General features: G+C 41.0%; 1 long non-coding RNA gene across 2 annotated transcripts in view; it reads right to left on the reverse strand.

Moving 5' to 3' along the window:
- Nucleotides 1-12,695, reverse strand: part of LOC144298903 (uncharacterized) — a 34,713-nt gene extending 22,018 nt beyond the window's left edge. Inside the window, exons 1-2 of one of the 2 annotated variants that reach the window (XR_013365763.1) lie at nt 12,181-12,695; nt 5,966-6,092 (exon numbers count right to left, since the gene is read on the reverse strand). This is a non-coding gene — a long non-coding RNA (uncharacterized LOC144298903). Of the gene's footprint in view, nt 1-5,965; nt 6,093-12,180 lie in introns of those variants that run through there. The other variant, XR_013365762.1, reaches the window with a different exon arrangement.
- Between the last annotated feature and the right edge of the window lie 25 nt (nt 12,696-12,720).

The following is a 12,720-nucleotide window of genomic DNA, read 5'->3' on the forward strand; positions in this document are numbered from 1 at the left end:
GAGGAGTGGGGCCTGAAGAATTGGGATAGAGCTATTTGAATAGATGTACATAAGATTCCCCAGGACTCTTGGAGTTGAAGAAGGATTTTACCATTTCCCATCTTTTACCTAAAAGGAGGAAGCCTCAGATGATGCAAGTCCCTCATAAGACAATGCTTATCTTCCTCGGGGTTTTTCACCTCCCTGTGCTGGTCTCCAGACCAATACTTAGAGTTATTTCCAGTGTTAGTTCACTGAGATAGTAATGGTGGTGACGAGCTGTGGCGTCAGACTATAGGACTCCAGAGCCTATGCTCTTAACCATTTTACTATAATGCCTTACATGGTCTTCTTACAAAACATCAGTAATCAATCTCTCAGAACTATGTTTTTCCATATTGTGGTCTCTAGTCAGATGTAGTTATTTAAATTTACATCAATTAAAATGAAATAAAATTTAAAAATTCAGTGCCTCAATGACTCTAACCCAATTTTAAGTGTTCAGTAGCCATGTAGGGCCAATGGCAACCACATTGGTCAGTGCAAATATAGAACATTTACATTATCACAGAAAGTTCTACTTGACAGCACTGATTTAGAGCATATAATGACAAAAATAAAATCACACTCAATTATATTAGCAATGATGTATAACATACTTATCAAAAAACTTAAAATTAAACTCAACTACAAGGATCATATGAAGAAAAAAATCAAAGCTTTCTTATGCGATATAACAGAAGAATAACTAAAAAGTCATATCATGTTGCTGGGTGTAAGGATCAAATTGTAAAGAGATCTATTGCCCCCAATTTCCTTTATGTATTTAACATTATTCTAAGTAACATCAGAATAGGACTGTATTTTTCATCATGCTTTGACAAAATGATTCTAAAATTACTCTGGACTGGAGAAAATATTAAAAGTGAATAATGAATTGACATTTTCATGTCTGAATATTAGTGCGCTGTGTTAGCTTGTCTGGGCTTCTGTAACAAATTAGCACAAACACTGTGTCTTTAAACAATGGTTCTGGAGGCTAGAAGTCTGAAATCCAGCCGGGCTGTGCTCTCTGCAGGATAGAGCACTCAGAATTGGCCACTGGGCTCCTTGGGCTTTCTATTCATTTTGGAACAGAGAAAAGTGTCTTTTATTTCCCAGAGTAGTTCTTTACCACTCAGTTTTCTTAGGCTTGAAAAAGAGAATTACAAACCCCCACGATGCAATAAAAAAAAAAAAAACTCTTGATTTTTTAAAAAATATATATAGAAATATAATTTTTCCAATCAGGAAAATTTTCTTTTTGTCTGACCTATTTCCCTTGCCCCATTTTGTCATAACAGAGCTCAGAGACAGTGTTCAAGGGTCCTAACAGAGATGTGATTCTATCATAATGACTGGCGGTCGATTTTCAGCCCGTTAAAAACCTTCCTGCCTATAAGACGTATGGTGAATCCGTGGGCGCCTTCCAAAACTTCAAAAAATAGTCACATAAAAGGATTGTTTGTGTATATGTTTTTACCTTACTTTACTTGGGTTATATCTATTTAAACATCATTTCACACTGGGCCTCGTTAATATTTACGCCTCGTTGTTTTTGTTAAGACTGTGTTTACCTATAGTCAAAGAACAGTGGAGGTTGTGGAATGTGCCTACTGCAAAGCCCTGGCTGAATCACTGTGAGACCTCCCAGCTTTCTCCTAGAAACTTTTTTTCCCCACTCCTATCACACTCCCTGTTCTCCATGTCCTGCCCACACTTGCCTTCCATACCTCCTTCATAAGAAAATCAAAATCATAGCAAATCACAGATCTGAAACAGATCTGAGATCGCTGTGGTATTTTCCATTGTTTCATGGAAACAAATACAAATAATAAATTGTTTCAATCATGTTATTCACATGTTAAAAAAATTACTATAGTAAGGTTGCTTAGAGCCAAGGTCAAGGTTGCCTTAGTAGAGCCTTGATCATTTGGAAGACTGAGTTTATTTACACATGTGCGTGCACACACACAGACACAGAAGAGATCATTTAAATATACTATATTCCAAACTCCAAGGATACTGGAGGGAATACTCATATAGTGTTGAGAAAGAATAGAATAGTGAGAACTCTTTGAGATTGTTACTTATAAGTCATGGCCTTCCTTGTGCCACGCACCGAAATTCTCTGGCCCTCTGTAAATGGAATTGAATTATGTCAGAGCACTCTTTGAATTTCGTTTTGAGAGCCACCATGATGGTGGAGAAATAAGACACATGCTGTGATTTCCAAAGACTTGAAATCTCCTGTGTTTGGTTTCTCAGGCTTCACCATCCCCTCTTTATCGTCCCTGAGTCATCTGAGCCACGGTTTCTGCAGTAGCAGCAGGGGCCCCAGGATCACACAGTGAGAAGAATGCCAGCAATAATATCCATGCCCGTGTCTGTACCACCATTTTCCATACTGTCCCAGGATGTATTTTGTAGGTGTCTTTAAACAGCAGGTGCATAATTGGTCCATGTGGATCAGTCATTCTTGATAAGTGCTTCTGCTGCTTTTATAAAGTTCAAGTTTTAAGCAGTAATGATACATATACACTGGAGGCATGATGTACTTTTTTAAGAAAGGCATTCATATTATGCCCATTCCAAAAATTAACGTAGCACCCTTGTCCCTTGTCATGTACAGTTAGAAAGAGAAAGAAGAGAGGAATCTCCTCACTCCCATGTTCACTGCAGTGTTAGTCATAGTAGCCAAGATACAGAAACAACCTAAGTGCCTGTCATTGGATGAATGGATAAAGTGTGATATACTTTATATATATATATCACACTTTATATAAATATAATTATATATATATAATTTTATATATACTTTATATATAAATATAAATATAAATTTATATATATATATAAAAAATGTAATATCACTCAGCCTTAAAAAAGAAGGAAATCCTGATACTAATGACAACATGGATGAACCAAGAGGAAATTATTACACAAAGTGGAATAAGCCAGACACAGAAGGACAAACACTGCATAATCTCACTTATATATGGAATCTAAGAATGTTACTTCTAGAAACAGAGAGTAGTGCTGTAGTTTTGGGGGGCTGGGGGTGATGCAAATGCGGAGATGCTGGCCAAAGGCCACAAACTTCCAGTTATAAGATGAGTATGTTCTGGAGATCCCATGTAAAGCATTTTGACTATATTTAATAATGCTCTATTGTCTACTTGAAATTTGCTAAGAGAGTGGATCTTAAGTGTTCTCACCACACACAGATACAAGAAAGGTAACTGTATGAGCTTATGGATATGTTAGTTACCTAGATCGTGGTATCATTTCACAGCATGTAGGTATATTAAAGCATCACATTGTACACCTTAAATATATACAATTTTTATTGTCAATGATATTCCATTAAAGCTAGGTGAGGGTAAGAGGGCATAGGATATTTATCTGAGAAAAAAAGAAAAAAAAGAGAGAGCTCCTAAGTTGAACAATCAGGTGGGAAGAGCAAAGGCTGGAAGGGCGTATTTTACTATCAAAAAGAGTGGATCATTACCAAATGGTTCATTATTATTATTTTGACCCAGTAAAGTATTGCATGCACTCAGTGGACCCTTTGCAAATCACTCCCCTGATCAAGAGGTCAGGTGAGGACTTTACAGAATGGCACCTAGAAAGCCACCACAGGTAAAAATCTCTCCAAAGATGTCTGGCACGTTTCTATCTGTGTTGTTTTTAGATTCACTTCAACTTTCTGGGTATGATTTTTCTCATGTGAAAAATGGAGATACAGATAATTGTTTCAACTTCCTGTCTGGATTTTCATGAGGATTGATTGCCCATGAGTGGTATCTGTATGCAAAGTGAGAGGAATGATGTTAAATGCGCAAAGGGAAGAGCTCCACTTGGCAGGTAAACAGCATTGCCCCCATATTGTTTTACAATCACATGTGAAATTGTGGCTTTCCTGGTTTACTTGTGGCCATTTAGGAAGACAAGTGAAAGAATGAAAACATTTTTAAAACAAGGGAAGGCTTTAATGATTTCCCATATAATTTCTTCATTGTAATATAAGTGCACTTTAGCCCAAAAGGAAATTTATTTGTTTATTTTTGGCAAATTGACTTCAAGCCTATGAATTCCTTTTTCTCTTTAAAATAGATACTTTTGACAAAACATCTGTAAATCTGCAAACAGAGTTCATTAGAATATTAGGAAGCAACTGTCAGGAAATTAACATTTAAAATAAAAATTGTGTTTTGTTTGGGAAAAAGAACAATGGCTTGAGCAAGTCTTGCCATCTCTTCTGGTTCCCAGATATAAAGACCAAAGAACCATGGCTGTGAAGTCTCAATTTTCATCTCCTTTTGGCCTAGGCTTTTTTTCCTGCTAGCAAAGAAGTCACACCAGTTGTGAAGAAAAAAAAAAAAAAAGCTGCCTTTATTATCTGTGACTTTTTTAAACTTCAGACATGCTTTTCACAACCATAGTGACTTAATGGAGTCTAACAACCAATTAATGGCTTTAAAACCAGCGGGGATCCTGTTCTGCCCCATAACCTAAAATGAATTATTGATAGATGCTTTCAGCCCTATGTCCCGTCAGACATTTCAAAGTCAATGTCAGCCTCTGCATTTGCTCATTCATTCTCTGCTGAGGTCAAGATTTGTGAAGCAGTGCTCTCCCAAAAGAAAAAAAAAAAGAGAAGAAGAAGGAGAAGAAGAAGAAGAAAAAAAGCCAGCTCCCTGCAAGGTGTGGAACCAGACATAATTGGCCTCTCTTTAGACCAAATCTCAGTAAGAAATTCTCAGCCTCTACGTGCATTAGTGGGATCAGTGGCATTATTCCCTCAAAGCAGTTGGAAATCTGCACATTTTGAAGGGAATGACACTGATGAGTGCACTTATAATTTCAACAACAGCTTTCCACTTAGGCTCATGTTTGCTTTCGTTTGGTCTTGGAACAATCCTGCGAGGTGGGCAGGCCGGGGGTGTCATTGTTTGCATCCAATACTGAGAACGGAAAACCCTGAAATCCTGACTTGTCTGGGCTTCCCTGGCTCCTTTTCTTTCCCCCTCTCCTGCTTCTTCTCTGCCTCCCTCTTTACTGAATTTGTGCAACAGGCATACAATTGTTAGAACTCTGCTTGACAACAAGACAGCTCTAAAAAGGTGTCTTTTAATGACTCAGGTTTCATGTCACTCTGCTATAGCAATCTCTGAATTAGCCATTTCTTAGCAAAATAATTAGTACATTATTAAAGTGTTCCTTTCAAATGTTTTAAACTGGTGGCTTCATGATAAGAACACAATAAAATATAATGGATAAATATGTGGTAAAATAATAACCTTTAGAAAACCTCCAAATAAAAAGCACTTAGGGTCATGAAAATCTTTTATACACACAGTAAAAAACTTTGAAAAATCTCTTACTTCAAAGCAATCTCTTAAAAAGGAAGAAACATCAATCACTGCTTAATACCCGTATGTGTATATACTTTCTACATATGTTATTATGGTATTTTATTTTGCTCTTTAAAATTAATTATATCCATAATATATTTTCTGGGATGTTACATACTTTTCATAATTACAATATTAATGAGTAAATATTATTTCATTTAGATCATTTCCCAAAATTAATTACTCATTTCCTTATTATTGGCCATTAAGGCTCTTACTACTTTTTTTCTATAATAAGTAATGCAAGAGAAATGTTTTCACAAATGTAAAATGTTCATTTATTTGAATGATTTCTCCTGACACCTAACAGGAGTGATGTTATAGGATCAAAGGCTGAGACTACTTTCCTGCATTTGTCTTCGTTTTCTGAACAGGTTTCTTTTTTTTTTTTTTTAATATTTTTATTTAAATTCTTTTTTTTTTTCTTTTACTAACATACAGAATAACACCCAGTGCCCGTCACCCATTCACTCCCACCCCCCGCCCTCCTCCCCTTCTACCACCCCTAGTTCGTTTCCCAGAGTTAGCAGTTCTGAACAGGTTTCTCCAGTTTGAGCATGGTAACGCCAGCAGTGTGTGTGCATCAACACCACCTCAAAAACACCACCGTCAGTTGTCATCATGTTTTGAAATGAAACATGTATATGCATCCTTAATCTGTATCAAGTATGAAAACATGTCATCCCACCATTTATTTTTTCTTTTCAAATTTTTATTTAAATTCTAGTTAGTTAACAAACATTGCAACATTGGTTTCAGAAATAGAATTCAGTGGCTCATCACTTACATACAGCACCCGGTACTCATCACAGCAGGTACACACCTTAATGCCCATCCCCTATCTAGCCCATCCTCTACCCTCCTCCCTCCATCAACTCTCAATTTGCTTTCTATTATTAAGAGTCATCATGGAACCATTTTGAACAACATGATATTGTCACATGGAGAAACAATTCAGGGAAACGAAATAGACAATCCAGAAATAGATTTAAAAAATAGAACAGATTTTATTTCATATGGGGGGATCTAGGGGGAAAAATTGATTACTTGATAGGGAAGAAAATGTGAGTTATTTTATAGATTCAGAATAATAAATATTTTAGGTACAATTTAGAACAGAGAAACCATAAGGTACTGGTAAATTTAATTACATACAAATACAAGATTTCTGCATGACAAAAACCACTAGAAGCAAAATGAGAAGACAGGTAAAAATGAGAGGGTAAATTGTTGCAAATGACATTACACACACACATTCCCTACTAATTTCCCTAAAGTAATGAAATAAAATTCAAATTCACAAGTAATGAAATTAAATCTCAGTTAAAAAATGGACAATGGATATAAACAGACTATCTACCCAAAATAAATATAATTGAAAGGGGGTATAAGAAAACTCTCTGTACTATCTTGAAATTTTTTCTATGTCTAGAACTGTTCTAAAAAATAAAGTTTACTTTTAAAAAAGTTAAGGAGTGCCAACTTGCAGCCAGTTTAAGCTAGCATCTGTATCATAATCTTTATGGCCAGTAGCTCATGTCCTGGCCAAATATGAGCTATAGATTTACATCTATAGATACATCAAAATTCATATCTGTATCCTGTTGTATCTGTTTCTCTGGAGAACTCTGACTAATATAAATAAGTTAGGACAAAGATGTCTGTTATCATCAATTCTATTTGACATTGAATTTGCAGTACTAGTCAGCGCAGACAAAACAGAAAAAGAAAATGAAATAGGGATAAGGATTGACAAGAAGCCTAAGCAGCTGCCCTTGTGAATGTCAGAAGAGTATCCATATCCAGTGCAAGAGCCGAGCTCCATAACCAGGCGGTATGGATTTGCATTCCAACTTCCTCATCCATCACCAGCTGTGTGACTCTGGGCAAGTTGCTAAACCATCCTGGGCTGCATTTCCTCATGTGCAAATTGGATAATAACTCTGTGCTTCATAGGATTGTTAAAAGGACTGCATATGGTCATACACGTAAAGAAAGCATGTACTACATTTGTGAGAAATGTTTGGTATTATCAGGTATTATAGCTCTAAACATTGACCCCCTCCTTTTGTTGCTTTTAAAATATTGACCCTCTCTTTGGTTCTTCTGTTAATTTGATTCCATCCTCTTTTTGTTTTATACCCAAAGACTACAATTTTTGGCTCCACCACAGCATTTCCTCTTGTTCTCCTAATTGTTAAGTTAGGTTTACAGTGACTGGTAGGCTCCCAGGGCTGTGCCTTTCCGTGCTATACATTTCTTAACTGATTTTGAAAACTTTTTTCAAAAAGTCTATCTTTTTCACAGAGAGAAAGGGAAGGCAACAAATATTTTAAAACTCCAACAACAAAAATTTCGCATAGTTATTCATCTGGGTTGACCAATCAACCTACTGGTGTAGCTAGTTTATTAACTCTAAAAGGGTCTGGTCAATAATATTTTATCTCTGAAAAATAATTCATAAATCATTCTAATTTTGAGAAATAGCAACAACTCCTTTAACAGGGAAATTGGAAAGATTTCATCACAGAGCACATTGACTAGCGGGTTCCGTGGCAGAGGGGCCCACAGTATTGCTGAGCAAAGAGCCCACACACAGAGCCCCAGGCTGCTTGCAGATTCCCTCTCCTCAGACTCCTGAGGGTTGTTTGTATCTAAGGGGGCTGGTCAGCCAGCTGGGAGACAGGACTTTCTACTTAAGAACAAATGTCTCACTGGGTTAGAGTCCTTTCATCTCAGAAGACATTTGGCAGGGTTTGACATTTGGCTACCCAGATATCTCAGAGACAACCTTTTATCAGAGGGTCCATCAGCAAACTTTATGGGGCTGTATGATAGACATCTACGTCAATATCATTTATTTTTCAAATGTAAGAGGGTTTTGTGTGTATGTGTATTTATTTGTTTCCCTCCCCCTGCTCTCCCAACAGACTCAGTACTTGAGACTTCTTTTTACATCCACAAAACAACCAGATGCTAAGGAGACATAAGAGGGTAAAAGGAGCATGGTGAACACCTAGCTGACCCATGCTGAGTTCTCACTGTCCTGGAACAAAAGGTCATTCTCCCCACAGCCCGGGTGTTAGGAAGGTCTCTGGGAGACCTGGCTGGAGGTCATAGAGGAGGAGCACTTCTCAGAACCACAGGTGCAGAACCCAGGAGCACTGCCACTGGTGTGTTGGCTCTTGACAGGCCCTGCACTGGGGCGGAAGCTACTGGCAGGAAGGAGGAGGCACCATCAGATGTTTAGATGTCTAGGAGTCTGTGGTAGATGCAGGAGAGCCATTGTGTGCTGAACTGTAGACCACAGTGAGTGCTACTTTTAGTCAGGAGTGTTGAGTGGAGGAATCAAGACCAGAGATGCAGGCAATGTCCCTGTGCATGATGACCTCCAGGAGGACGGCTAAGAGCACCCCTGATGGCCACAGCCCTGTCCCTTCTTGCAATCCCTAGAGGCAGGCTGAGCAAGTAAAACCAGGACTCATGGCTGGATGGCAATTCTTAGATTCAAAGAGGCAGGCACACACACAAGGACCAAATATGGCAGCAGAGGGACATCATGCATGCAGATGAAGCAACCTGACAAAGAGAACAGTTGCCACCCAGAGAAAGTCAAGAGGGTCCTGATAGATTTGTTAATATTCTCTGAGAGATGACAGCGGATGCTGCATCTATATAAAAAAAAAATCATTTAGAAAACTCAGTGGCTGATAAAAACAGCAGAAAAGACACAGCCAAAGACCAAATTAATAAACTGCATGTTTAAGCCAAATGGAGTCCCCAGAATGCAATGCAAAGGGACAAGGAGATAGGAACTGTGTCAAAAAAAGTCATAGAGAAGACAGATTCAGAAGCCTCACTATCTACTTAATAGGATTCCTGAAAGAAAACAGGGAGAAGTGGAAGGAAAAAATATTCAAAGAAATAACAACAGACAGAATTTAATCTCCAGGAAAGCCTGTGATGATTCTCAGTTCTCTGGTTTTTAAATTAATCAGCCCAAGGACCTAAAGTAGAAAAGTGATCTGCAAGAAGCCTAGAGCATCCCCATCTCTGTTTACTGACCAGTAGGCAGTGACACTTGGCAGCAGAATTCTTGGTCTCTCGGAAAGTATGTACCAACCTGAGGGCCAGTGTGGAGTGGGAAGGGCCAGCAAAGGCTGAGGGTAGGACGCTGAATCCCCATCTGCTCCGGCATCTGCTCACCCAATGTTTATTTAGTACCTACTATGTGTCAGACTCTGCAACCAGCAATAAGTTGGGTTAGTCCCTTGCTCTCACTGAGTTTACCTTCTAGCCGGACAGACCAGCAGTAAACAAACAGAGGTGTGACATAATTTCGAGTAGTGACAGCTGCCTTAGAGAGAAGGCAAGCAGACTTAGGAGACTCTGGAGTTCTGGTAGGTTCATTGTCAGGAAAACCTCTCCAGGAGATATTCGAGTGCATCCTTGAAGCCTATGAAAGGTTGTGCACGTGAAGACCCAGGGAGCAGCGTCCCAACAAAATGAATGGCAAATGCATGGCCAGCACGATGCGTCTGAGGAATGGTTAGAAGCTCCTAGACTCAGTTTCTGCATCTGTGAAAATGTGGATGATATTGGCACCTAACTTGTAAGGGCTTCCTGAGGATTACACAGCATAATCTATGAAAAGCCAATAGCACACTTCCTGGCACATAAAAAATCTCTAATAAACATGGACTTTCATCTTCATTATCTTTGCCTTGAATAGTTTGTAAATTAGCTCTGAGCCACACACTATTCCTTGATGCTTAATTTCTCCAAGGCTGCCTTGTTAAGAATATGCAAATCGTATCATTAATATGCTCTTCTCCCTCCAGGGAGCTGGTCTTCAAACAGTTCTTTGCTGTTGACTGACAGCCTCACGTGTCCCTCTGGGCCCGTCAGGCTCGGGCTACCTGAGGTGGTAGCCTTGGGGCTTAGCCGGGTCTCCCCACCATCAGCTCTGCTCATGCGGTTTACTTCTCCTTCTGAAGACTCTGCTCTGGGTATTCTGAGACCCAGACCCCAGTCCTAACTCAGTAGCTCTCTGGTCTTTCTTGGATTTCCTCAATTGCAAAATAGACAACAAAGTTTTGGTGTCATTGATGAAAGGCCGAGACGTGACAAGAGCACCAAACAGCTTAGCAGTGATTATCCCCTACCACGGTGTAGCTATGCATCCGCAGATTCCTGCAAACATCCACAGAGCCCTTCAGTTCTCGAGACAGGCTGCTTCATGCCATGTCACTGCTACTCCAGACTCGTTCACCACCTGGTCTGCACCCACACGTAGGCCCCATGAGGCAAGGCCCTTGGTTTCACTCAGTGCCCCATTGGGGTGAAAGTGAGAGCTTTTACTCCCTGTCTTCATGTTTTCAGGGGAGAACTTGACCTCCCAGGATGAGGCAGTTTTAAATAACATTTATAATTTTTTTACCACCTTCCTATCCTTCCAGTGGTGATAGTAGAAAGTGTGTGTGTGCGAGTCTGTGCATGTGTGTGTATGCACGTGTGTGAGCATGTGTGCATGTGCGTGTGTGCACATGCATGTGCATTGTACATGTGTATGCATGTGTGTATGTGTGAGTGTGGTGTGATGGCTCTTCAGAAGTCCTTCATATATCAACCTGTCTGGAGGACACAGCCCTTCTTCACCTTTCCATGACATTCCCTGGCCAGGGCAGGTGTTGTTCCTGAGAAGCTGTGAGGAGGAGGCAGGAAGCTGGCGGCTTAGGGAGGTATCCTCAGCTCCACCGCAGGGAAAATGCAGGAGCCACGTCTCTATCCTAGTGCTTCTCAGTCCCGGCTGTTCTTCTACTTCTGAAAAGCCCTGAACTAATTGTATGGAACACACCAAAGCACCCTATGGGTGATGTCGCCCCCTCCTTCGTATGGAGGAAGAACTGGAGCTCTGAGCTGAGACCTAACTTATTCATGGTCCCCGAGTGAGTAAGACTAAGTACCTTGGTCTGGTCTGATCCTAAAGCTGGTATCCTCAAACCCCCCAAAGCTCAGGCTCCTGGACTCTCAGAGGAGAGCACCGGGGACCAGAAGACTTTGGTCGTGCAGCACTTTCGTGTTACTGTCTGCAAGTCATTTCATCTCTTTGGGGTCTGATTTCAAATCTGGGCTTTACCACATCCTAATTCCACAACGTCCCAGCTGTGAGACCAGAAGCCAATTGTGAAATGGGGACAATTATAGTTTCAGCTGTGAAATGGGGACAGTTATAGTTTCCATACTGTAAAATCGCTGTGACGGTTAAATGAATGAACATGCACTAGGCATTGAACAGAGCGCTCAGTGAATAGTTCCCAGTAAACATGAGCAAAGATGATGGTTGCGGTGACACAGGAGCAGACACGATGCTGTTTGGAACGTGACCTTCTGGTGGCCTTTCATTGCCAATACAGAATAACATCCTCAGGGAAAGATCCTTCCCGAATGCCAGTCCTCTGGTTATATGGATCAGATGGCCTGAAAGGCAACTTGTATTTTGGAATTAAATTTAGGGCACGATTTCCATTTCCTGTTTCTCGTTGAAGGATTTGATGCTGTGTGGAGGAGTCAGAATCCTACAGAGCCCTGCACCCGAGGCACACGGTGCCCAGCAGGGGTCATGGCCCTGTTTGTGGTTCTTAACAAGGGGATCCAAAAACTCCATCAGGCAGGAGGGCCTTTGAACTCCCTACACACAGACCTGAGCTTGGAGGCCTCGCTCCCTGTGCCATGTTGCGCTTACCCACGGTGACCTATGGCTGTCCCATGACTGCACGGTGGCCTGCAGCTGTCCCAGCCTGGCAGCTTCCTGAGCAAGGGCCCAGGGACTCGCCGTCCTTGGTGATGAGGGGAGGCCCTCACGGGCACGAAATTGAGGCTGCAGGGCTTCTGCTCTTTGCCGCGGATGGCCTGGCCCTCTCTGCCTGGGTCAGCCTCTGTGACAGTGTAATGGAGGGGCCTGCCGGCCTCCAAAGAGCTCTCTAGATTCAGGGGGAGGAAACTCACTTCTTCAAGGGCAGCCAAGGGTGATCACACACTGTGCCTTATGCTCCGGGCAGAGAACAGACAGGTCATGGGGCAGGGGGGAGAGAGAGAGAGACAGATTGAGAGAGAGAGAGAGAGAGAGAGAGAGGAGGGGGAGGGGGGGAAGGAGAGAGAGAGAACGGAAAAGAGAGAGAGAGGAGAAAGAGAGGAGAGAGATAGGAGTGGGGGAGAGGACCTTCTGCCTGGGGCAGTTGACGCCCATCTGGTTGTGAGGGAAAGTCACGCGCTCTGACCTCAC

This window comes from Canis aureus, chromosome 2 (genome assembly GCF_053574225.1).
Source record: "Canis aureus isolate CA01 chromosome 2, VMU_Caureus_v.1.0, whole genome shotgun sequence".
Lineage (NCBI taxonomy): Eukaryota > Metazoa > Chordata > Mammalia > Carnivora > Canidae > Canis > Canis aureus.